This window comes from Mustela lutreola, chromosome X, assembly GCF_030435805.1.
Source record: "Mustela lutreola isolate mMusLut2 chromosome X, mMusLut2.pri, whole genome shotgun sequence".
NCBI lineage: Eukaryota > Metazoa > Chordata > Mammalia > Carnivora > Mustelidae > Mustela > Mustela lutreola.
This window is the reverse complement of record NC_081308.1, coordinates 94,236,802-94,262,217: the sequence shown is the minus strand read 5'-3', so window position 1 is coordinate 94,262,217 and position 25,416 is coordinate 94,236,802. Positions and strand designations below refer to the sequence as shown.

Genomic DNA, 25,416 nt, shown 5'->3' with positions numbered 1-25,416 from the left:
AATGGACACTTAGGCTCTTTTTCATAATTTGGCTATTGTAGATAATGCTGCTATAAACCTCAGGGTGCATGTGTCCCTTCAAATCAGTATTTCTGTATCCTTTGGGCAAATACCTCATATTGCAATTGCTGGGTGGTGGGGTTGATCTATTTTTAACTTTTTGAGGACTTTCTATACTGTTTTACAGAGTAGCTTCCCCAGTTTGTATTCCCACCGAAAGTGTAAGAGGGTTCCCTTTTCTCCACATCCTCACCAACATCTGTTGTTTCCTAAGTTGTTAACTTTAGCCATTATGACAGGTGTGAGGTGATATCTCATTGTAATTTTTATTGGTATTTCCCTGACGATGAATGATATTGAGCATCTTTTCATGCATCTGTTGGTCATCTGTGTGTCTTCTTTGGAAAAATGCCTATTCATGTCTTCTGCCCATTTCTTAACTGGATTGTGTTTTGGGTGTTGAGTTTTGTAAGTTCTTTATATATTTTACATACTAACCCTTTATCAGATATGTCATTTGCAAATATCTTCTCCCATTCCATAGGTTAGCTTTTAGTTTCATTGATGGTTTCCTTCACTGTGCAGAAACCTTTTATTTTGATTGCTTTTAATTCAAAACAGTGTTCATGCCAAAGTAGCCCATCTTGGAGCTGCCCTTGGCCCCTACACCTCCAACCAGATCCTTGAACAGTCAATTCTTTCCTGGTGTCCTCATGATTCTTGAAGTGGCTTAAGTGCAGTGTAAGCCCTCTTGATAGAGTAACTGTAGTTGAAATGTTTCTAAGCCTTATTTGACTTCCAGAGGAAATTCAAAGCCCTCTTAAGCCATTCTTGGGCCCAAGGATTTGATATGAGTATACTTAGTGGTCTAAAAATAGTTTGGGGACAGCAAGATTAGTCACCTTGCTACTGGAATGGAGAAAGAAAATATTTATTATACTGAACACTTGTATAATGCTTTATAGTTTTCAATGTGTTTTAAACATCTCATTAGATCCTTCAATCTGTGAAGTGAAGGAGTAGATATTTCCACAAGGAAACTAAAGTCAGAAGATTAGGTAACTTCCTTAAATGCACTCTTCCAAATTCTTTCAACTAGAAGAGTTACTTTAGCCCAAAAAGGGATTTATTTGTTCGTGTAACCTATAAAGGGAGAAAAACCTGCCAGGAACCAGGGCCTCAGAGATTGCAGTAAGTACTCGACATTGACAGAATTTTCTCTCTATTCATCTTTATTTCTTCTTGTCGCTGCTTGGATTTAGTCCGTAGACAGGTTCTTTTCTATAGTGGGAAAGATGATGGGTAGTAGCCTAGATCATATATCCTTATAATTCATGATCAAAGTGAGGATTATGGGGCACCTGGGTTGTTCATTTGATTGAGCATCTGATTTTGGCTCAGGTCATGATCTCAAGGTCCTGAGATCGAGACTTGCATTGGGCACCCACTCAGCAGGGAGTCTGCTTGTTCCACTACCCCTCTGTGTGTGTGTGTGTGTGTGTGTGTGTGTGTTTGTGTGTCCGAGTGTGTCTGTGTGCCTATCTCTCAAATAAATAAATAAAATATATTTTTTTAAAGTGAGGATACATTTACTTCAGATAATTTTGGGTAAGGCTTCCAATTCACTTAATTTAGGCCATGTGTCCTCTCCCTCAGACCAATCACTGTTTCCCAGAAGTTGCAGTGCTATGGTTGGGCCAAACCTGGATCATGTGGTCACTCTTGTAGTCTGCAGGTTTGGGTTGAGGGTGGAGTACTATGACTGACAACCTCATCAGGAAGACATGGAATGGGGAGGCAGCTCTCTGATGGAAAGGGAATGATGTTAATAGGCAAAGAATGGGAAAGTATGTGAGGTAAACTAAAATCACAACCACTGCTGCCCAGTACACCAAAATTCTGGAAAACTCAGGTCACTCTCTCAAAAACACCACATTAGAAGAGAGTGAGAAGAAACAGACTGGTCGAATGCACAGCAGCCTGCTTAAGGAATTCTAGAAGTTTATTTTAGAACCCTTAGTCTTTATGTTTGAGAAGTCATGAAGAGGAGATAGATCTGGAGATATGAAAAGACCGTGTGTGAATTTTAATTAAAAAGAAGAAACTTGTCTTGATAAGACTGATATTTGGAAGATGAAGAGAGCAGCAGTTCTCAAATAGTTTGGTTTCAAGAGCCCCTTATACTCTTAAAAATCATGGAGGACCATAAATATCTTTTGTTGATGTGTGGTACAGTTACCTATGTTAAATTAGATATTAAAACAAAGAAACTTAAAATAATTTATCTGTTTATATTTATTTATTTATCTGTGCACAGAGGTAAAGAATAAATGATGAGTAGTAGGGTTTCATGCCTCTGCCTTGATCTGCTGTTTCTTGAACATCAGCACAAATGGAAACACTTTGGCAAAAGCAAATATTTCAGTATTATTATGAAAGTAATATTGACCTCTCTGGCCCCTGCCCCAAAGGGTCATGGGAACCCTAAGCATCTGTGGTCCACACTTTGGAACCAAATTGTTGCAATAGAGGAGATAATTAAATAACTCTTTTACCCATCTGGACTAGCATCAGGTACCGGATGGCAATCAGCCCAGCTTTATACAAAACAAGTCATTCTGTGACATTTTAAAGTCCGTCCATGGTAGAAAATAGGCCAAGGAGTTAAGAGAGAAACAGTAGCATCATAAAGAAATCTCTTTGAAACTGTTTAAAAGTCTTGTTAGTTTTTTGGAGTCATCAATACCAAAAACCTTGCAGTTCCCTAGAACAGAAGGGTTTCTGTTTCTTCTAAGGGTTCAAAATGTAACCTAGAATACATTGACTGGGTTGACCATTGGAATAGATATGTAAGAGAAGCATGCAACAAATTTAAAAAAAAAAAAACAAAACTCCAATTGAAACAATTGAATCCATAGGTCAAATATTCAGAAAGGGTCTACTCTCATAGTCTTGTCCATGATACCATCCTCAATGACAAGTCATAAAGACTTGTCCAAATGAACATCACAGGGTGGGGGTCACATCTGTCTGGAAGCTCATGACCCCCCAAAAAGAGGCCTTCTGTGGCTCCTTATTAACATGAAAGTCATGTGAAGCATGGGGGATGACATATCAAACTCACCTGTGATTCCAAAAAGTAATAGGTAGAGTAATATATGTACATGCAACTCTAAGCAGGGCACTTGGTTAAACTGGGACTACATCCTGGGAAACAGGCCTGGTAATTTCTAAAAATATATCACACCACTAAACAGGGTTTCAGAGCATAGAGCTTCCAGAAGCAGAGCTTTGTAATTATAGATTTATCTGCATGTTTGTTTAACATCTGCCTTTCTCATTTGCCACAGTACCCACAGAGTCTGACATAGAGTATTATTAAGTAAATATTTGCTGAATAAATGAATAATTGATTGCTACTACATGATCTTGCATAGTCTGACCTCTACTTTCCTTCCCAGCCTCATGTCCCACCATACTCCATCTGGACCTCTGGACTCAAGTCATTGTGACCTTATTTTCATCACTTGAATGCGCTGTACTTTCTGCTGTCATAGAGCCCATGTTTGGTCCCTTTGCTTGGAATGGTCTTCCACCCTATTCCTTAATTACTACTCATTTGTCAGATATCAGCCTAAGTTTTAGGTTTAGGCTCCTCAGGAAAGCCTACCTTGAGCTCCACAATTAGAGCAACCCTTCTCTTATAAACTTAGACACAACCTAGCCAAGATGTGGGTTTCCACTTTTTTGTGTGTTCATTTGATGTTGCTCCCTATCCCTACCTGGCTGGATTTTTAAGTTATATGAAGGTAGAGACTAGGTCTGTTTTCACCCAGCATTATACATCACAACACAGTGCCTGGGGCATGATAAGTTTATACCCGTAGGTGTTAAGTGAAGGAAAGAATGAATGAAGCACACTGTTCCCTGGTCATATAAGGTGTCTACTACCATTTAGGATGCTGGAAGGACTTTGGAGAAGCCATTGTTTATCTTCCTATTCGATTCCTTTCATTCCCTTTATTCTCCTCCCAGTTTATTTGATTTCTGTGGTTACTCAGCTGTAGTGGCCATTAGAATCCTCATAAGCTAGGACAATTTTTCAGAGCAGGGGTGGGCAATCTATGACCCATTGAGCCAAATCTGGACCACAGGCTGTTTTTTTTAAAAGATCTATTTATTTATTTGAGATAGAGAAAGAGAGAGAGAGGAGGGGCAGAAGGAGAGAGAGCTAGAGTCCCAAGCAGACTCAGCACTGAGATGTGGCGGGGGCTTGAACGGGAGTAGATTGAGAGAGAGAGCATCTTAAGCAGGCTCCACACCCAGCATGGGAACCCAAGTGGGGATTGATCCCACAACCCTGAGATCACAACCTGAGCCAAAACCAAGAGTCAGATGCCCAATCAACTGCTGTGCCATCAGGGACCCCTCACAGGTTGTTTTTGTAAATAAAGTTTTATTGGAACGGAGTTATGCCCATTCATTGACATACTGCCTATAAATATGTAAATGTCTCACAGTAGCAGAGTTGAGTAGTTGCAATAGAAACTATCTGTCCTGTGAAGCCTAAAATATCTCCTATCTGCCCCTCTACAGAGAAATTTTGCCAACCCCTTTGTTTCACAGCAATGTATATGCTTTCTTTTTTTTTTTTAAAGCCCTGTATCTGAATCTAACTTTTCATATATTGCTGGATTTCCTAGTTACACATTTATAATGACCACTGTGCATGAGGGCTTGACACAAAAGGCTATCAAGCAACTGATAGTTTTGCTAATCTTCACAAAAGAAAATATTCTTTGATTTGTAGCCAGAGTTGCCTCTTAGAAAGTCTGCAAAAATTTTTCCTTCTGATGAAAAATGAGTTTTTTGCAGAAATTGAGTTTTTTGCAGAATAACAGCTAATATTTATTGAATGCTTTCAATGAACCAGACTCAGTTCTAAGCACCCTGCATGATGATGATGATGATCCCTGCTTTACAGATGAGGACAGTAAGGCCCAGAGAGGTTGCACAGCATGTCTATGTCACACAGGTTTTGGAAGTACCTGAGCTAGAATAGGATTTGGAGGACTCTGACTTCAGACAAGACCTGTGCTTTTAACTACTCTACCATCCTGCTTGTCTGAGTCCTTCATTCCCCAAAAGCCACACTGTTTATGATTTCTAAATATGAAGACAGTTTTGTGCTGTTGTTTCCAAGTGGGACAACTTATAATTTTGAGTTTTGAAGGCAAGACATGGAAAGGCTTTTGAAATCCCAATGCTTGGCAGAGTACCAGGCACATAAAATTCAATTAATAAATGCTTCTATTGTTGTTGGACATGAAATGACATTGAAGAGGAAGAGGATGAAAACAAAGAATTTTCTACCAGGAGTTTCACACCATCCTAGATCATTGTCAATGAATGGGGATATAGTTTCAAGTACTGGAGTCACTGCTAAGGGATCTGGCTACCTCTGAGCATGTGAGAGAAAGTAGAGATATTAGTTCCTTATTGTAAACAAAATGGAAAATAGAAGCAAGCAGTAATTACAGTACTGAATCTAGAAGTCAACTGTATAAAATTTGAAAATAAAGAGAACATAGATACAAAAAATAAATTGGTGGTTCCCAACTGGCATTGGGGAGTGGTAAGAGAAATGGGTGAAGGGGGTCAAAATTTATGCATGTTCAGTTATAAATAAGTCATGGTGGTGTAATATATAGCTTGATGACTATAGTAAATAATACTGTATTGCATATTTGAAAGTTGTTGAGAGAGTAAACTTGATAAGTTTTCATCAGAAGGAAAATTTTTGCAGCTATGTATGGTAACAGATGTTAACTAGACTTATTATGGTGATCATTTTGCAATATATACAAACATTGGATCATTCTGTTGTGGACCTGAAACTAACATAATGTTATATGTTAATTACACCTCAATTAAAAAAAAGAACACATTTCACTAGGTAAGATGTGACTGCAAATTCTAACCTATTTCATTCAGTTTTCTGATATGATTTAACAGATTTCTTCAAAACAGCTCTGCCAGGGACGCCTGGGTGGCTCAGTTGGTTAAGCGGCTGCCTTCAGCTCAGGTCATGATCCCAGTGTCCTAGGATCGAGTCCCACATCGGGCTCCCTCCTCGGCAGGGAGCCTGCTTCTCCCTCTGCCTCTGCCTGCCACTCTGCCTGCCACTCTGTCTGCCTGTGTTCACTCTCTCTGACAAATAAATAAATAAAATCTTTAAAAAAAACCAGAACACAGTTCTGCCATGACTACCTCCACAATGCATAGCTCTCATTTTTTTTTCTTCCTATTTCTTGCTCTTATGAGCACTGGGTAGTTCTGTAATGTACACTGACAAACCATCCCCTCCTTTCGTGAAGTGGTCCTATGATCCCAGATACAGGATCCTTTAAAGGACAGATGCTGAAATTCCAACAACATTGAGATTCGCCCCACAAACTGATAGGACATACTGTACTTTAGTTTGTGCACAAAGTTTTCTTCTGCCTTCTGTGATAACTGCACCATTTGGCAGGGCACATTCCTTCCCTGATTTGTGTTACAATGAACTATGACTGTTTCAATGTCAGTCTGATTGTTCTGTTGGTGACCTTACGGGCTTCTGTTAGGTCCAAATAACGTAACATGTGCGATATTGATGTTCCTCCCTATATTTTTGCAAAATCAGCTAAAAGATTGTGCTCACAGAAAGATCTTGCTGCTTAACATCTCATTCTAATTCTTTGAGCTCATGATTGTGAGGTGCTGCATTACAAAGGATTTTGCCAGCCAGAGGAGCAGCAGTAGGAATATGTTTTTCTCATTCTTTCATTCAACACTATCTGTTGTGTGCCTACTATATTTCAGGCTGTGTTCTAAGCACTAAGGATACAAAGGTGGAACAAATCAGACAAGAATCCCCTACTCTCATTGAGCTTACACTTTGTTGGGAGAAAAACAGAAAAGCAAATATAGGACATCTGGTGGTTATAAGTGTCATGAAGCATAGTAAAGCAAGTTGAGAAGAAGGAAAAGGAAAGACATGGGTGGTAGGTGATAAGGTTATGCGCTGCTGTAGGAAGGGTGATTCGGCCAGTTAAATAGGGTAGTTGGGAAGGCCTCCCCATCCACTGACACCTGAATGAAATGAGGCGTGTCAAAGGGAATGGCATTCTGAGTAATAGCAATGCAAAGGCCTTGGGGCAAGATAGTGTTTGGGTTATTCAAGGAATGGCAAGGAGGCCTTTGCTCAAGGGCTAAAACAGAGAGAGGGAAGTGTAAAGTGGTACAAGATGAAGTCACAAAGATAGGTAAGAAGGTGATAAGGTAAGGTCTAGTAGGCTAAGTCAAGGCTTTTGAACTCAAATGATGATAAAAACTAACCTTCATTTTACATTTCTTTGTTTTAGAGTTTCCATGTATACGCTGGAATTTTGATCAATGTAACAATGTTTCATTTAAATATTTGATATTTGGTTGTGGTGGTAGAAGCAGCTAGCATCTATCTCAATAGCTCATAGCTCAGAATCCCTTTTTTCAAAAGAAACAGGATTTGGACATAAAACAGAACAGGCTGATACAATGGATGTTGTAGCAAAGCTGTATCTTATTCAAGGACTAGCTCTCAGGGTTGATGGCTTACTTATTGGCATGATAATGTCTGACATTTTCAAAATGTTTTCAGATGTGTGATTTCGTCAGACTCTAATAACAACCCCAAGAGATAGGAGAAACAGGAGTTATTACTGATCCAGAAATGGAGGGAATTGATATAGTTTACCCAGCAATCATCCAGCATATGAGTCAGTATCAGAGCCACGAAATCCTGACCCTGAATACACCACCCCCTCATTGCCCACTGTAAGGATTTTTTATTTACTTTTTGGGGAGGGTAAAGATTATTGAGTAACTTCTTGACTCAGAGGTCAGAATGTTAAATCAACTAAGTTATTAGCTCATTCCTCCCTTCCAGTTCTCAGGGGCATAAAAATATGTACTGAGTAAGGTCTGGGGGGTAGGCCTTGCTTTCTCTCTCTTTCAGTCTTTCTCTGTCTCTCTCTTGGAGCAGTCATTGACAAGAAGCTGATGTATTTTGAAAGTCTAGCTCTACTCTCAGAAAATGGCTGGGCATGTAGGAACTGGCCACCTCAAAGTTCACAATAATACAGTGGTTGTCCACTTCCCGCCCTCACAGAAACCACTCTGAAAGAGCACAGCGGCTCCCTTTGAGGCCCACGTGTCTATGAATAAGGCTCAATACTCCACCAAGTTAAACTTCTGCTATCGTGTTCTCAATTGAACAATATATTTACTAGCATCTTCCTAATGACATTTGTCAAAAAGTAAACATGTTCCCTCACAAAAAAAATGGCCTAATCTCCTTCAACAAATGAAATGTTGATTTAAAGGTGGGGGGGTTATTTTTTGGACGTTATCAAGTAATGAAATGGCAAAGCAGAAGAAAGAAATTGGGATTTCTGAATTCTGGAAGTAGACAGAGAATTCACATGTTGTCCCAGCAACTTTGTTCATTATAAATGTTGACTTTTCCTGAGACTCAGTCCTCAGCTGCCTCCCATCTCACTCTATTCTCTTCCTGGGCAAGCTCACTCACATCTACAGCTTCCATGAGCTCCCCAGTGTCAATGTCCAGCTCAGACCTCTCACCTGACCTTCGGATCAATGTATCCAAATGTTTACTAGACCTCTCCTCTAGGGTGTCCCAAAGGTCACTCAAATGCAACTTGCTCCCCAAACCTGGTCTTCTAGCCTTCCCTCTCTCTGTGGATTGCCTTATCATTCCGTCCAGTTGTATTTAGGGATATTTTGATACACCCTGTTCCTTCTCAACTCTGAAACTTGGTTTGTTTAGGTCAAATTTTCTCATTTTAACCCCTAAAAATCTCCAGACTCCATCCACTTTTTTCCATCTCCATTAGCACCATCCTTCTGTCTATCTCCTCTTTCCTAGACTACCCCCAATAACTCCTAATCTACCCACATTTAGGGTCCCTTCTAATTTGTTCTTTTTAAAAAAGATTTGTTTATTTATTTTAGAGAGTGAAGAGGGGCAGAAGGAGAAGGAGAAAAAGTCACAAGTGGACTCCATGTTGACTGTGGAGCTGGACCTGGGGCTTGATCTCATGACCCTGAGATCACAACCTGAGCTGAAACCAAGAATTGGATGCTTAACTGATTGTGCCACTCAGGTGCCCCCTTATTTGTTCTTTTGATTGCAGAGAATGGTCTTGACATAAAGAATGCCATATCATCTTCATGCTTAAAAGTTTTTATGGGTTCCGATCACTCTTAGAATACACACAAATGTCTTAATGTAGCCTACAAGGTCCTGCATGATCTGGCACATAATTTATTTCTCCAGGCTCATCTCAAACCCCCTCACTGTCTACACTCTAGCCACATTTGCCTACATTTTCCATGTCACCCTGTTCCTTCTTGTGGTGCGGCTCTGCATATTTTGAATTGTTTATTTGATTTCTTTGTTGTTCCTTCCTTTCTCACCTCCTATTCATCCTTCAGATCTCATTTGGAGTAAGTCCCTTGGAGTAGCCTTTGTTGATTGCCCTGACTAGGTCAACTCTTGCTGTTACCAGGTGTCACAGTACTCTCTACTACCCTTTGTCACACTTCTCATCGTTCTGTTTGACATTTGTTAGTGTGGTTACTTGGTTATTGTCTGCCTCCCTACTAGATTGTTAGTTCTTTGAGAGCAAGAGCTTACCATAGTATTCTTAGTACCTAGCACACACTGTGTGCCTGGTACATAGAAGACACTTAATAAACATATGTTGAATGAATGACTAAATATGTTTAAGTACATTGGGTCAATATACTTAAACATTTTCCCTGGAGAAAACATATTGGGCCTTTTTAGTTTTTTATATTCTTTATGTACGTAATGTACTTAAATGTTTTCCCTGGAGAAAACATATGGACCTATTTAGTTTTTTACATTCTTTGAGCTACTGACTAGATTCTATAGCCATGCCCAAGTTCAAATAGTCACTTAAAGTTTTGTTAACAGTACATTCAAGGGTGGTGAAGAATAGACTTTGTTATGGCCTTCACGAATATACATGCCAGTGAGATGAAAGGGGTGGGGTTTTGCATCTAGATTTTCTGATGTTAACCATTGAAAAGGATGCCATCTTATTAGTGCTACTAGAATAATTTAATTTTGACATTTTGTCCATTGTGGTTTTCTCCCCTTTTAAATAGACTATTTTTTAAAGAGATTTTAGGTTCATAGCAAAATTGATTTCCCTTATACTCACCATTCCCATGCATACACTGCCTCTCCCACTATCATCATCCTGAACCAGAGTGGTACATTGGTTACAATTGATGAACCTACACTGTCACACTGTCATCATCCAAAGCCCATGGTTTACATTAGGGTTCACTCTTGACATTGTACATTCTTTGGGTTTTAACAAATGTATAGTGACAAACATCTGCTATTGCTGTACAATGCAGAGTATTTTCACTGCCCTGAGAAGCCTCTGTGCTCTGCCTATTCATTTGTTCCTCCTCCACTACCCTTGACAATCACTGGCATTTTTATTATCTACAGTTTTGTCTTTGCCAGAATATCATAGAGTTGAAATCATACAATATGTAATCTCTTCAGATGGGCTTCTTGTACTTAGTAATATGTGCTTGAGTTCCTCCATATCTTTTCATGGCTTGATAACCTTTCTTTTTAGCATTGATCACTATTCCAGGACCTGAGTGTGCCACAGTTTATGTAACCATTTGCCTACTAAGGGACGTCTCAATTGTTTCTAGGTTTTGGCAATCATGAATACAGCTGCTATAAACATACATGTGTGGTTTTTATGTGGACACAAGTTTTCAAATCATCTGAATATATACCAAGGAGTGCAAATAAATGCTCCATCATATGCTAAGAATAAGCTTAGTTTTGCAAGAAACTTCCAAACTGTCTTGCAAAGTGGCTATATCATTTTGCATTCCCACCGGCAATAAATGAGAATTCCTATTGCTCCACATACTCACCAGCATTTGGTGTTATCAGGGTTGTGAATTTTAGTCATTCTCATAGGTGTGCCTGGTATCTCATTATTGTTTTAACTTTCATTTCCTTAATAATATATGACATGGAGCCATTTTTTTTTTTTTTTTTTTTTAGTAATCTCTACACCCAATGTGGGACTCAAACTCATGACCCTTGAGATCAAGAGTTGCATTCTCTTCCAGCTGAGCCACGTAGGTGCCCTGGAGCATCTTTTCATATGCTTATTTGCCATCTTATATCTTCTTTGGTGAGGTGTCTGTTCATATCTTTTGTCCATTTTTTAAAAATTGAGTTGTTCATTTTCATATTGGTAAATTATAAGTATTCTTTGTATGTTCTGAACAGTTCTTTATCAGATAGGGTCCTTTTTTTTTTTTTTTCAAATATTTTCTCCTGACCTGTAGCTTGACATTGTCTTCTCTTGACATTGTCTTTCACAGACCGAAGCTTTTCATTTTAATGAAGTCCAACTTATCAATTATTTATTTTCTGGATCTTGACTTTGATATTGTGGCTAAAAACATCATCACTATACCCAGGCCTCTAGGTTTTCCCCTATGTTATCTTCTAGGAGTTTTATAATTTTTCATTTTATATCAAGGTCTGTGATCCATTTTCAGTTAATTTTTATGGAAATAGAAGAAGATCATTGTTGTTGTAGTATATGGATATCCAATAGACCCAGCACCATTTGTTGAAAAGATTATCTTTGCTCCATTTTATTGCCATGCCTTCTTTGTCAAAGATCAGTTGACCGTATTTTTGTGGATCTATTTCTGGGTTCGTTTAGTTTTACTGATTGATTTGTGTCTTCTTTCATCAACAGTATACTGTCTAGATCTCTGTAACTTTAAAGTAAGTCTTGAGTTTGGTAGTAGCCGTTCTTCAACTTTGTTATTCCTTAATATTGTGTTGGCTATTTGGGTCTTTTGCCTTCTCTTATAAACTTTAGAATCAGTTTATTGATAGCCACAAAAGAGCTCGTTGGGATTTTGATTGGTATTGTGTTGCATCTATGGATCAATTTGGGAAGAACTGAAATTTTGACAATATTGAGTCTTCCTATCCATGAATATGGAATAGCTCCATTTGTTTGTTCTTCCTTGATTTCTTTTATCAGTTTTGTAATTTTCCTCAAATAGATTTTGTATAGATTTGATTAGATTTAAACCTAAGTATTTCATTTTTTTTTTTGGTGCTAATGTAAAGTGTTATGTTTTTAATTTTACTTTCCCTCTGTTCATTGTTGGTATATAGGAAAGCGATTGACTTTTGTATATTAATCTAGTATCCTGCAATCTTATTAGTTGCAGGATAATTGCTTATGCGTTCCAGGAGGGTTTTCTTTTGACTGTCAGCTCAGATTTTCTACATAGACAATCATATCATCTTCAAAGAAAGACAGTCTTCAAAGAAAGACTTCAAAGAAAGACAATCAGTATACATTTTACTTACTTTTCTTAACACATTAGTTAGGACTTCCAATATGATGCTGAAAAGGAGTGGTAAGAGTGGACATCCTTGCCTTACTCCTGAATCTTAGTGGGAAAGCTGCAAATTTCTCACTATTAAGTATGAGGTTAGATGGAGGGTTTTTCCAGATGTTCTTTATCAAGTTGAGGAAATTCCTCTCTATTCCTGGTTTGCTGAGAGTTGTTGTTATTGTTTTACCATGAATCAATATTGGATTTTATCATGTGTTTTTTGGGTATCTGTTGATATGAGCATGTTAGTTTTCTTCTGTAGTCTATCAATGTGATAAACTACATTCATTTATTTTCAAGTGTTGAACCAGCTTTGTATATCTGGAATAAACACCACTTGGTGATGGTGTAGAATTCTTTTTATACATTGTCGGATTCAATATGTCAATGTTTTTTTAAGGATTTTTGCTTATATGCTCCTTAGAGATATTGATCTGTGTAGTTCTCTTTTCTAATAATATCTCTGCCTTGCTTTGGTATTATGGTAATGCTGGCCTCATACAATGAGTTAGGGAATATTCTCTCTGTTTCTATCTTCTGAGATTATAGAGCATTAATGTAATTTTTTCCCTAAATGCTTGGTAGAATTCATCAGTGAATCTATCTGGCCCTGATGTTTGTTGTTTTAGAAGGTTATTAATTATTGGTTTAATTTTTAAAATAGATATAGGCCTATTCAGATTGTGAATTTTTCTTGTGTCAGTTCTAGCAGATTGTATCTTTCAAGGAATCGGTTCATTTTGCCCAGGTTATGAAATCTATGGGCATGGTGTTGTTCATACTATTCCTTTAGTACCCTTTTACTGTCCATAGGATCTGTAATGATTCCCTCATTTCATTTTAAATATTAGTGGTGTGTGTCATTTCTATTTTTTTCTTAGTTTGCCTAGCAAGAGACTTACTGATTTTATGGATCTTTTCAAAAAAATAACTTTTGGTATTATTGATTTTCTTTATTGATTTCCTGTTTTCAGTTTCATTGACATCTGCTTTAATTTTTATTGTTTTCTTCCTTATGCTTGCTTTGGGTTTATTTTGCTTTATAGTTTTGTAGCTTTCTATTGCCATGTCGTCAAGCTCAGAGATTCCCTCCTCAGCCATGTCCAGTCTACTGATGAGCCCATCAAAGGCAATCTTCATTTCTGTTACAGTGTTTTTGATATCTAGAATTTCTTTTTTATTCTTTTTAGAATTTCCATCTCTCTGCCCAACATTATTTGTCTGCTCCTTCATGTTGTTGACTTTTTCATTAGAGTGTCTTGCACATTAATTATAGTTGTTTTAAATTAATAATCTGATAATTACATCCCTACCATATATGAGTCTGATTCTGATGCTTATTTTGTCTCTTCAAACTATATTTTTGCCATTTAGCAGGTCTCATAATTTTTTGTTGAAATCCAAACATAATGTACCGAATGAAAAGATTTCCAGTAAATAGGACTTTAGTGATATGCTGGTAAGGTGTGGGGGCAGGTGAGGCATTTTATAGTCTGATGATTAGGTTTCAGTCTTTTAATGAGCCTGTGCCAATGGACCATAAATTTTACCAGTGTTTCCCAGTCCTTTTCCCTCATCTTAGTTATGACAGGATGGCTAGGTTAGGGTGGGGTGCTGGAACTTGGGTATTCCCTTTCCCCCTACATGGAAGGCTAGAGCAAACTAAAATGGAATATTTCCTTTCTCCCAAGTCAGTTAGGTTCCGGTAAAACCCCAATAGGTTAGGCTCTGGTAAAATATATTCTCTAAAGGGCAGGCCTTGTTAAGAACAGAATGCTCTAGCCTATTTAGAAATAGTTCATTTACCTTCCCCTTACTGGAAGCCTGAGGGGCTTTTCTTCACTTTAAGAACCTGACAGAGCTCCAGGAGGTAAGACTCATAAAAGTGTAGGGTCCGCTCCGGATTTTTTCACTGTCATACTTGTCTACACACTAAGCCTCCAGTAACTCATCAATTATAATCAGGTCTTCCTACCCCAGTACTGGTTCCTGTGGAGGTTTCTGCTTTGCATATCTGCTTAGGTAAGTTGTGATTCTCCGTTTCTGCCCATTTGTCTCTCCAATTTTGAGGGGCAGCATTTTGCTTCAAGATCTCACTGCTTTTGTGGATTTAAGAAGAGTTGTGAGTTTTTCAGTTTGTTCAGCTTTTTACTTTCTTATAGGATGGAGTAGAGACTTCTAAGTTCTTTACGGGCTAGACCGGAAACCAGAAGTGCCTGCTGTGTTTTTAAAGCCACCTTTCAATGTAGATATTATCTCTGCTGTGTTTAGATAAAAACAATTTAAAAACAAATGAAAACAATCTGTTTTGCATTAAAGTGAATTGCTTACTGAAATACTGGCAGGCTAGAGAGATAGGCACTTCATTGGTATTAACTGTACAATTGATCAAATAGCTATTATTGTCCCCAGGCAAAGGTTGAGTTTTCTGTATGAAAATGACTTCCACTGTAATGGATGGGACAATAATGGTTCAATTCCAGAAGGCAGGGATGACACCCTGGGCCATTCCTTTTTATGTTTCCTTTGCTCCATATCTGCATCATCCTCACCTCATTATGTACCCTTAGAAGATGACACAGTTGGCAGAGTTCTCCATGTGTGGAAGGATGACAAAAGAGTCGCGTAAGTGAAGCAGTCCTCTCTAAATTCTTGGGTGTCAGGCGCTCTAGCTGCCATTTCTGTAGCGATTCAGTTTCTAGCTTGATAGGTCTATTCCACTTTGCATTCTGTCTTTCCTGAACTGCCTTCCAACTCTTCCCCAACGTGAATCTTCTGTTCCCGTCAGGCCAGTCTCCAGACTCTCCTTGATGCGCCATGTTCATTTTCAGTTTTTGCCCTCACTCATATTGGCTCTTACAACCTAGCCTTTCCTTCAATGTCTGCCCAGCTCAAATCCAGATGTCTCCTCAAAACTCTCCACTCTGGCCTTTTTGGACTTGTTCTGACACTTCTAGTCAGCACTGTTGCATTTAACCCATCTGTTTGGTTTTATGGCTTCCTCTGATTTATGTATTCAAGTCTTGTCGCTGCAACCAGAGATCAGATATTATGTCTCTTTGACACCCTCCTCAGCACTCATACTGTGGAAGGCACTCAGCATCTTCTGCTCATCGATGACTTGCTTGATTGTTGTTTTCCATGTTGGCATGCCTAATGCTAGGGATGTCTGCAATTCTATAGTAATGGGAAGATCCTCAGAGATTTGTTTTGCTCTAACTTTACAGCATTTTCTTGTGGAGAGGGACTGCCTGTTTATAGTAACCCAACTTGTGCTTGCCATATAGAAACTGTTGGAATGTACATTGGGTTAAGTATAATTGCACTTAGCTTCATTCTAAGACCTCTTTTTATTGGGGGGGGGGAGGCGATCCTGGTGTTTCATCTGACTTAAAGATGATGATGCTATCATTACTGAAGAAACCCTAGCCCTAATTCTGAAGACCTCTGGATTAATCTAAAGAATGATGTCGCTTTACCACTATTTCTGCTTACTTAATCTTCTGAGACATCAATTTATAATTTTGGTTTTCTGGTTTCTCTAGATAGCAGGATTTGTCATTAGTTTTTGCTTATCTATTGCCACGAATATCTCAGGATATTTTGTATCATGTTTGCGATAAAGTCTGGTATGTGACCTCAGTACTCTTCCTATTTTCTTGACACTTTGCTTGTCATCTTGTGAGTATTTTCCATTTTATACCCACAGACTACAGGAGCATTTGGATCTTGGATGAATTACATGGTAATTGAGAAGCAGATTAAGAACTTACTCCAAAGATCAGTTTCCAAATTCCTCATTAGGTTGCTAGTTTTGGTTGTGAAAAATAAAAATAAGCCTACTACACAAACTTCTTTCAAATCCTTAGTGATAGAGGGGAATGGTTAGGATTCTAACATCTACAACATAACCAACCATATTATTATGAAAGCCTAAATGGATTTTATATGAGTCAGCAACAAGATACATGGCTAGCATCCAGGAAATTTGTGCTAGGTCTTTTGTCAGGAATAATATAGTCTAGCAATCTTAATGTTCACTTACATTTTTTCTGTATCGGCCACAATGCAGAGGGTATGAATATTTCTTTTCCATGTTGAGCATGTTAAAAAATGAGAAACAGATAAAAAATGAGACAAAGAGCAAAATCATGTTATATTTATTTGAGTTACAAGAATCTAGGTTTTCAGTAAAGTTATGGTTAGATGAGACACACATTCATAGAAAGAATCACTGGTCATTGAAAGAAGCAAGTGGCTCCCTTCAGGAAGTGTTTATAAAAGGATATTTAGAGCTTACCAAGGTGGATAAAGCTAAATGATTCTTCTGAAGGAGACTATCTCAGGAAGACTAATTCTAGAGAATTTACAGAGGATGAGAGCTATAGCCAGTTACTATGATGTTAGATAAGGCAGCTCAAAGGGCTCAGAAGAAACTGCAGTAGGATTCCTTTAGATCTGGGAGAGAACTTATGGCTTAGGCTTGGAGCAGGATTCTTCTATAATGGAGGTAGGCTTAGGAAGTCCTAGTTTTTATTAGAATCAAGCCCCAGAAAAGAAGAATTCTGTAACACTAATATCCCAGACATTTCCAGCTGGTGAAATGAGATCACATGAACACTACTATCCAAATTTCATCAGCTGCAAGGCCCCACCTGCTCACAGAGGAATTTAACCCCATTCCAAAGACGCTTCAGTTATTTCTGATCATTCTCAGGGGGGTGGAGGGCAGTGGAGAGGGGCTACCACATGGGCCTGTAAAAATATCACTTCCATTCTTACAGTCGGGACTACTAATCAAGGCGCCTCATCATTGCCTCCACTGCTGACACCCTTTGTGCAAATAGCACAGAGCTTCCAGTCCTGGAGGTATTGAAATCTAGGCTCCTCACCCAATTTTATATAATTTTTGTCACTTTGGCTTGAAACAGCATAATTTGAGCCCAGGATCACAGATGGGCCTTGGTGAAAACAGTGCCTTCAGCTTTTGGTTCTCTCTTTTCACTGGGCCTCAAACCCAAAGAGCTAACCAAAGCATCAACACTCTACTTTCCCTCTGTTCTTTCCTTATCTTTCTCTTTTCTGTGTGCCCCCCCCCCAAAAGCCAACTTATTACTCTTCCTTCAGCCCAAATTCCAAAATCTCCTTGCATATAGACTTAACCCAATAGGTAAAGGAAGGGAGTGGGGAAACAATCACCTGGTCTCTTTCAGATGAAGTTCTAGCACCAGCTTTGCCCCAGCCAAGATTCTGTTACGCATATAATAAAGACATAAACTCTGTTTCTATCAGGGCATGAGTGGGAAGGAGAAGAGCATATCTGAGGAAGGAAACGGTGATATAAAACAAACCACCATCTCAGAAAGAGAATTAAACATTGAAAGAGTCAGTGATTCCCTTTGTCATTATTTCTTATTGCTCTTTTTCATTTTCTTAGGTTTAATTTCAATATTGAGTCCAAGGCTTTTGTCCCTTCATCTTTAGATCCAGAAGAGGACAGCAATTAATTACTATTCATGGCTGAATAACTGCTAACTAAATGCTATGGAAAGTGATTGATTACATTGAGTTTGGCAGACCCCCTTGGCTTAAATTAATTCTATTTCATATCCAAAGCTGAAGCCTTCTGTTCTATAAATCTGTTCCATAAGTAGGTGCAATCTCAGGTGAAGTCCTGTGCAGTCCAGGTGAAGCAGCTTTAATAAGAACACATATCACTTTCAGACTACAGTTACAGCAATGGTGAAGAAGTGCAAGTAGCCCTTTTAATTTTTTTAAGATTTTATTTATTTATTAGAAAGAGAGAGAGAGAGAGCAAGGGGAGTGGCAAGCAGAGGGAGAGGGAGAAACAGACTCTCAGCTGAGCAGAGACCCTGATGCAGGGCTCGTTCCCAGGACCCTGAGTTCATGACCTGAGCTGAAAGCAGACACTTAACTGAGCCACCCAGGTGCCCCAGCAAGTGTCCTTTTTAAATTAGTCATTTCACTATGAAGATTTTCAAACTGTGAAAATCATAAAAAAGAAAAAAACTAATGAAGTACAAGAATTTACAGACCTGATTTATTAGATATTGTTACCCATGAGGGAAATGACAATGAGCTCCATTTTGATTGGCATGTCATGAATTTCAGGACAAAATTAGAGAGGAATAAATTTTTGGAAACTGTGGGTGATGAGTCAGGTGATCTGGAAGTCATAAGAAAAATCCTTGCCTCGCAAGAATTGCTGACAGCATGAAGAAGAATCTGGAGTTGGTCAAATATAAAGGCTGAAAAGCACTATAATGAAAAAGCAAATGGTTTCAAGGACCTAGAGCAGTGGCTCTCAACTGAGGGAGACTTTGCCATCTAGGGGACATAAGGCAATGTCTGCAAGTATTCTTAAAGAATAAACTTTTTGATTTTAGTAGTTTTTGTAACTATAAAAAGTTGCAAATTCAGTACAGTGACTTCTAAATACCTGAACTCAGTTCCCCCTATCATTAACATCCCACATCAGTATGATAAATTGTTATAATGAAAAGAAACAATATTGATACATTATTAATAACTGAAGTTTATGCCTTACTCAAATTTCCTTAGTTGTTACCTAATATCCTTCTCTGTTTCAGGGTCCCATCAAGGAAACCACATTGTGTTTAGTTGTCATAACTCCTTAGGCTTCTCTTGGCCTTGACAGTTTTCTTAGACTTCCCTTGCTTTTTTTTTTTTTTTTTTTTTTTTTTTTTTTAAATTTGGCAGAGAGAGAGAAAGCAAGAGAGAGAACACAAGCAGGGGATGTGGGAGAGGAAGAGGGAGGCTTCCCATGGAGTAAGGAACCCGATGCGGGGCTCGATCCCAGGACCCTGGAATCATGACCTGAGCCAAAGGCAGGCTAAATGACTGGACCACTCAGGCGCTCCCTTTCCTTGCTTTTGATGACCTTGACCGTTTGCAGGAATATAGCTCAGAACTTTTGTAGAATGTCCCTGAATTGGGATTTGACTGATGTTATTCTTGTGATTATAATGTGGTTATGAGTTTCTTAAGGGGAAGGACAATAGAGATCAAGAGCTGTTCTCATCGTATCATATCTAGGGCTATCAACATGACTTATCACTGATGGTGTTAATCTCGACCACCTGTCCAAGATAGTGTTTATGAGCTTTCTCTGCTCTAAAGTTATTTTTCCCCCATTCCATTCTCTCTTCTTTGGAAGCTAGTCACTATATGCAGACTTTATTCGTTGGGTAAGTCCTTATGCTCCATCTAACTAAGGGGAAATAGCTACATAAATTATTTGGATTCTATGTGGTAGATTTGTCTTTTTTCCCATATTGATTTAGACAACATTCATTTTCACTAGTATGAATGTCTGGATATTTCTTGCAGACTTTTAAATTTTTTTAAGATTTTATTTTTTTAAGTGATCTCTACACCCAGCATGGAGCTCGAACCCACAACCCTGAGAGCAAGAGTCACATGCTCCATTGACTGAGCCAGCCAGGCACCCCCTCCCCCAGGCACTTTAATCTTTACAATAGGGTCTGGGGAGGGTGATTATGGCATGTAGTGGGGAGAGACCAGGGATACTGGTCCTATAGTATGCAAGATAAATCACCACAACAAAGAGTTGTCTGACCCAAGGTCAATGGCACCAAGGTTGAGTACCCTGCTCTAGAGCATTTGATATTCTACTCTGTTAGATGGTACATATGGAAATACAACTTAAATTTTAAAGTCAAAGTCAATGACTGAAAGTTGTGTTTTCAGAGAACTTTGTTACAATGCATAAAATGAGTAATTCTTTGAGTGTTATATGAACACCAAATAAGAGATTTAGTCCCTCTAAGGCTCTGTGTAACAGAAATGAGCCAAAAAGTTGAGACAGTGACCCAGACTATTCAAATGCAGTGGTATCCTTCCCCCACCACCTCACCACTGAAGAAAACTAGTGCCTCAATGTGTACACATTGGTAGTCTGTGTTGAATGAATTAAATGAATATTGACTTAAGGTCTTAAAGTTGTCATGAGTCCATGAGTTCAGGGAATCAAAGAGATGCTTTGAAATGAGTCTGGAGGTAGGAAAGGTGAAATCAAAAAGAAAATGCTGTTGTCTTCAAAGTCTGACTTCTCTGTACACGACAACTTTTCACTTCCTTGCCCTGCACTAGAGCAATGGTGCTCAATCCGTGTCAATATTTCACCCCTTCCCTCAAGACACTTGTCAACATCTGAGGATGTTTAAGAGGGGTCACAACCTTGGGGGACAGGTGCTACTGGCATCTAATGGGTAAAGACCAGGGATGCTGTTAAACATGCTACAATATACAGGAAGGTTGCCCAGATAAAGAATTCTCCAGCTCTAAATGCCAGTAGTGCCAAGGCTGAGAAGCCCTGGACTAGAGAGGAAGAAAACAGTCTTCCAGGTTGATCACATTAATTTCTCACAACCAGAGAGAGGCATAGTTGTCTTGATATATCCCCTTTTAAGTTTTGTGTGTGTGTGTGTGTGTGTGTGTGTGTGTGTGTGCATGTTTCAACAACCCCTTTTAGCTACAGCTTTGGCCAGGTTACCACTGGTGTTGAAAGACCTTTCAGAGCATAGATGTACCTGAGTAAAATCAAACTTTTTACCCTAGCCTCTAAAGCTCTGAAAAACCAGATCTTCCCTACCTTCATGTCTTCTTTCTATGGTCCTCTGCCCTTGGTTCTCTTGACCCATCCAGCTGCTCAAGGCCCAAGGCCAGACTGGCTTTATGACCCTTATACTTAATGACTCCTCTACCTGGACTACTCTTCCTCTAGACCTGGGTGGACAAGGCTGGCTCTTTTTCATCATTCTTAACTCAAACATCATCTTCTCAGCAAAGCTAATCTCCTCAATCTAAAGCCCAGTTCCTTTCCCTACACACACCTATTTTGATTTCATTTTATTTTCCCTATAGCACTTACTACTTTCTGAAATTGTCTTGTTTTGTCTGCTACATTACCACATAAGCTTCCTAGGGGCAGGGACTTTGTCTCTTTAGCTCAGTTTGAATCTGTGTGCCAACACCCAGTCTGGCACAGAGTCCAAGTTAAATAAATATTTGTCGAATGACTGAATGGATGTGAAGGCAGGAGTTGGGAGTAAATATTTAAAATTTCAGAAAATTCTGAATTCATAGACAATGTTTTGTGCTTCCTTAATCTCTTAAGGGAAAAAATGGAAATTGAGGAATAAAATCTCAAAATATGGGATATTTTAAAAGAACTATTTGATCATAGGGGAAGAGAAGAAAAATAAAACAAAACAAAATTAGAGAGGGAAACAAATGATAAAAGACTCTTAATCATAGGAAACTGAGGGTAGCTGGAGGGGAGGTGGTTGGGGGGATAGGGCAACTGGATGATGGACATTAAGGAGGGCATGTGATGGAATGAACACTGGGTATTATGTAAGACTGATGAGTCACCGAAGTCTACCTCTGAAAGCAGTAATATGTTATATGTCAATTAATTGAATTTAAAATTTAAAAATAAAAAATCCATTTGTAGTTTGAATGCCTCCTCAATTAGAAACACACTACATAGTTTATTAATTTCATTAAATCATAAAATGATTACAACTTGTTATACTGTATGTCAATGAAGACTTTATTCAGGTAATTCTGAATTTGGTATTGCATTAAAACCTAATTAAAATTTTCTTCCTAGATTTTTTTCTCATTTAAGAGAAGCAAAAAATCCCACGAGGACAGAAGAAAACAACACTGCTGAAGCCATTAGGTTTTAGGACTTAGGGTTTCACGCAGATATAGAAAACATTGTCTTAGAAAAGGAGCCAAGAGAAGTGAGCAAGAAAAACACCCTGCAACTCACTGAACATAAATTTTACCCCCAGGGACCTTTGTCTACTCTGTTTTATTTTCTGAGGTATTACCATCAGCGGTGTCTTCTCTGATGCTTCATTTCGTGAACTTTGGCAAACAAAGTTCGTAGTCTTTCACTTGGTTCTTTCAATGCAGAATTTTCGTGATTTATAGAGGTGAAATTAACATACCATAGAATGAACCCTTTTAAAGCAGATGATTCAGGGGCACGTAGTACCTTCACAGTATTGCGCAGCCATCACCCCTGTCTAGGTTCAAAACTTTTCTGTGATTTCTATATAAAATCCTGTACGCGTTAAGCAGTGTCTTCTCCCTCAGCCTCTGGCGTCTAGTGTTCTGCGTTCTGTCTCTATGGATTTACCTATTCTGGATGTTTTGTACAAACGGAATCATATCATATGTCTGGCCTTTTTCACGTATACCAGTGTTTCATTCATTTTTATGGTCAGATAATAAATAGTCCATTATATGGGTGTGTTACATTTGGTTTGTCCATTCGTAAATGGACGGGCATTTTCATTTTTTTAGCTATTATAAATAATGTTCCTATGAACAGGGGTGTACCTGTGTTTGTTTGAATGCCTATCCTCAGTGACTTTAGATATATACTTTAGGCTTGGAATTTCAGGATTATACGGTAACTCTGTGGTTCATGCTTTAAGGAACAGCTGAGCTGTCTTCTGCAGCACCTGTACTGTTTTTTCGTCCCTGCTAGCAAGATGGGAGGGTTTTTCCCCATATCCTCGTGCAATACTTGAGATTTTCCTTTTTTTTTTTTTTTAGTGGATGGGAAGTGGTACTTCACTGTGGTTTTGATTTATGTTACCCTTGAGACTAATGACGTGGAGCATCTTTTCATGTATTTATTGGTCATGTTCAATGTAGACTACTTCTGACGTTGGACAATTTCTGAACTTTTATAGTTTCTTTTAGATAGTGCGGAAGATAGATCAGAAGCAGACAGGAATGAGAGGGCTAGCGTCACAAGATTCTATTTGGCCGATGCCCCAAATGCCTTCCTGGCCCCCACTCCTGAGAATGTCACATTTCCCACAGCAGTGGAAAGTTCCTTTCTGATAGCAAGTCTTACAGACCTTGAATATTTGCTGATACAGTTAAATGAAATAGCAGGAATGTCATAAAACTGACAGACGGGAATAAGGAAAGCCATGGTAAACAGGACAAGTTGACTATCAAATTCATATGTCCACTGGTTAAGGAGGACATGGCAACCCAGAAGGGACATTTGTAGGTCTGCGCACACGCAGATAATTAACAAGGGTATTGGAAAGTTTTGTGGGACTTTTTTTTCCCCCTAAACAAAATGTAAATGAGAAAAAAAAATCTTTCTCATTGAAATTTCTGCTTGCTTCCTCAGATATGTTCCACATAAATTAAACAGATCATATTTTTCTGTCTTCCTTAGACATTCCTGATTTTTTTTTAAATCAAGCAATTCAGAGCACTTTATTTTATTTTATTTTTTTCAGAGCACTTTAATAGATATGGTTTTGGTAACTGGGCTTAAGATTAGATTATCAAACCTCTGGGAAATCAATATGAGGTAGACAATGTAGCAAAGTAGGATGAGTTGTGAGTTGATAGGAGATCTCTGTCCCAACCCTCAGTTCTGAAATGACTAGTTTTGTAACCTTGAATAAATTACTTTATCTCTTGGAACCTCCATGTCCTCATCTGTAAATAAATGAATGATCGGACTCTCCATTACCTTTAAAATCTTTTACAGCTCTGGACTTCTATTTGAGAAGTTCATGTGTTACGTGCTTTAAATTTCAAAGGCAGATGTGTACTCTTCCTTTGTTTGCACATATAGAAATTAAAACTGTTGCTTCAGTTCAAACCTGTATCAACAGAATAAGTTTAAAAAGGAGCAAAGAAAAAAAGGGCCGAGAGACACAGACTTCTAAGTTCTAAAGCCAGGCTCCTCTTTATGTATTGGCTGAGTGCCTCAGTACACTTGTATGTGTGATGGTCTGTCCTCTGCCCTGAGGTTTCTTAATCTCCGTTTTGCAATGTGTGTCATAGATATTTGTTTATCAAACAGTGTAACTGACTCAGACAGGACATTGCACTATTTCCTAGTCAGTGGCTCAAGCATTTCTCATATGAACTTTGCCAGTCTTTCATTCTCTTAACTTCTGTGACTTCAGATGAGGGTACCTTGACTTTCACTTAATCCGATGATGCATTTTTTTTTTTTTTCCTGCAGGAGGTTACCAGGTTTTGAAACTTTTCCCCTCTTAACGTGTAGCTGAAACGTTGTAATAAATGGTAAGGTGATCTGCCCTGCCAGCATAGGGGCCGTTCTCCAGCCCATCTGACACAGGTTCCAGGGAGCTCTGGGTCAGAGGAGCTCTGGGTCAGCTCATTGTCAGAAGAGAACAATTAGCACCTTTAGTCCCTGAGGAGGGGTCAAGGATTTAAGATATATCTGGGAGGGGTTAGGTTATCATTTGGGCATGACATAGGATGAGCTGTGGTAGTGCACTTGTGATGAGCTCTGGGTATTGTACAGGAGTGTTGAATTGTCATGTTGTATACTTGAAACTAATATTACACTGTCTGTTAACTAGAACTTCATCTATCTATCTATTTATTAAAGTTATTTATTTATTTTTTTGAGAGAGAGAGAGCGCAAGAGAGGGAACACAAGCAGGAGGAGAGGCAGAGGGAGAAGCAGGCTCTCCACTGAGCAGGGAGCCCAATGTGGGCTTTGATCCCAAGACCCCAGGATCAGGACCCGAGCTGAAGGCAGACGCTTAATGACTGAGCCACCGAGGCACCCCTGGTAACTGGAATTTAAATAAAAACCTTTTTTTTTTTTAAAAAAAGGAAAAAAAATAAAATAAAAATGTAAAATAAATAAAATACAAAGGAGTGGAAGTGATGAAGGCATGGTCTTTGCATTAGTATTTCTTTCCAGTTTTAGAGGCTTTCTCAAGTTAAAAACAGTAGGTAAGATAAAGTTTCTATCAAAACTTATGATCACAGAACTTGATC

General features: G+C 38.6%; 1 protein-coding gene across 1 annotated transcript in view; it reads left to right on the top strand.

Moving 5' to 3' along the window:
* The first annotated feature begins 1,076 nt into the window (after positions 1-1,076).
* The window catches only part of ACSL4 (acyl-CoA synthetase long chain family member 4), a 115,124-nt gene continuing 90,784 nt past the window's right edge, over positions 1,077-25,416 (top strand). The window contains exons 1-2 of the mRNA XM_059158725.1: positions 1,077-1,191; positions 17,978-18,079. The gene's annotated coding sequence lies outside the window, so the exon portion shown is untranslated. The remainder of the gene's footprint in view (positions 1,192-17,977; positions 18,080-25,416) is intronic.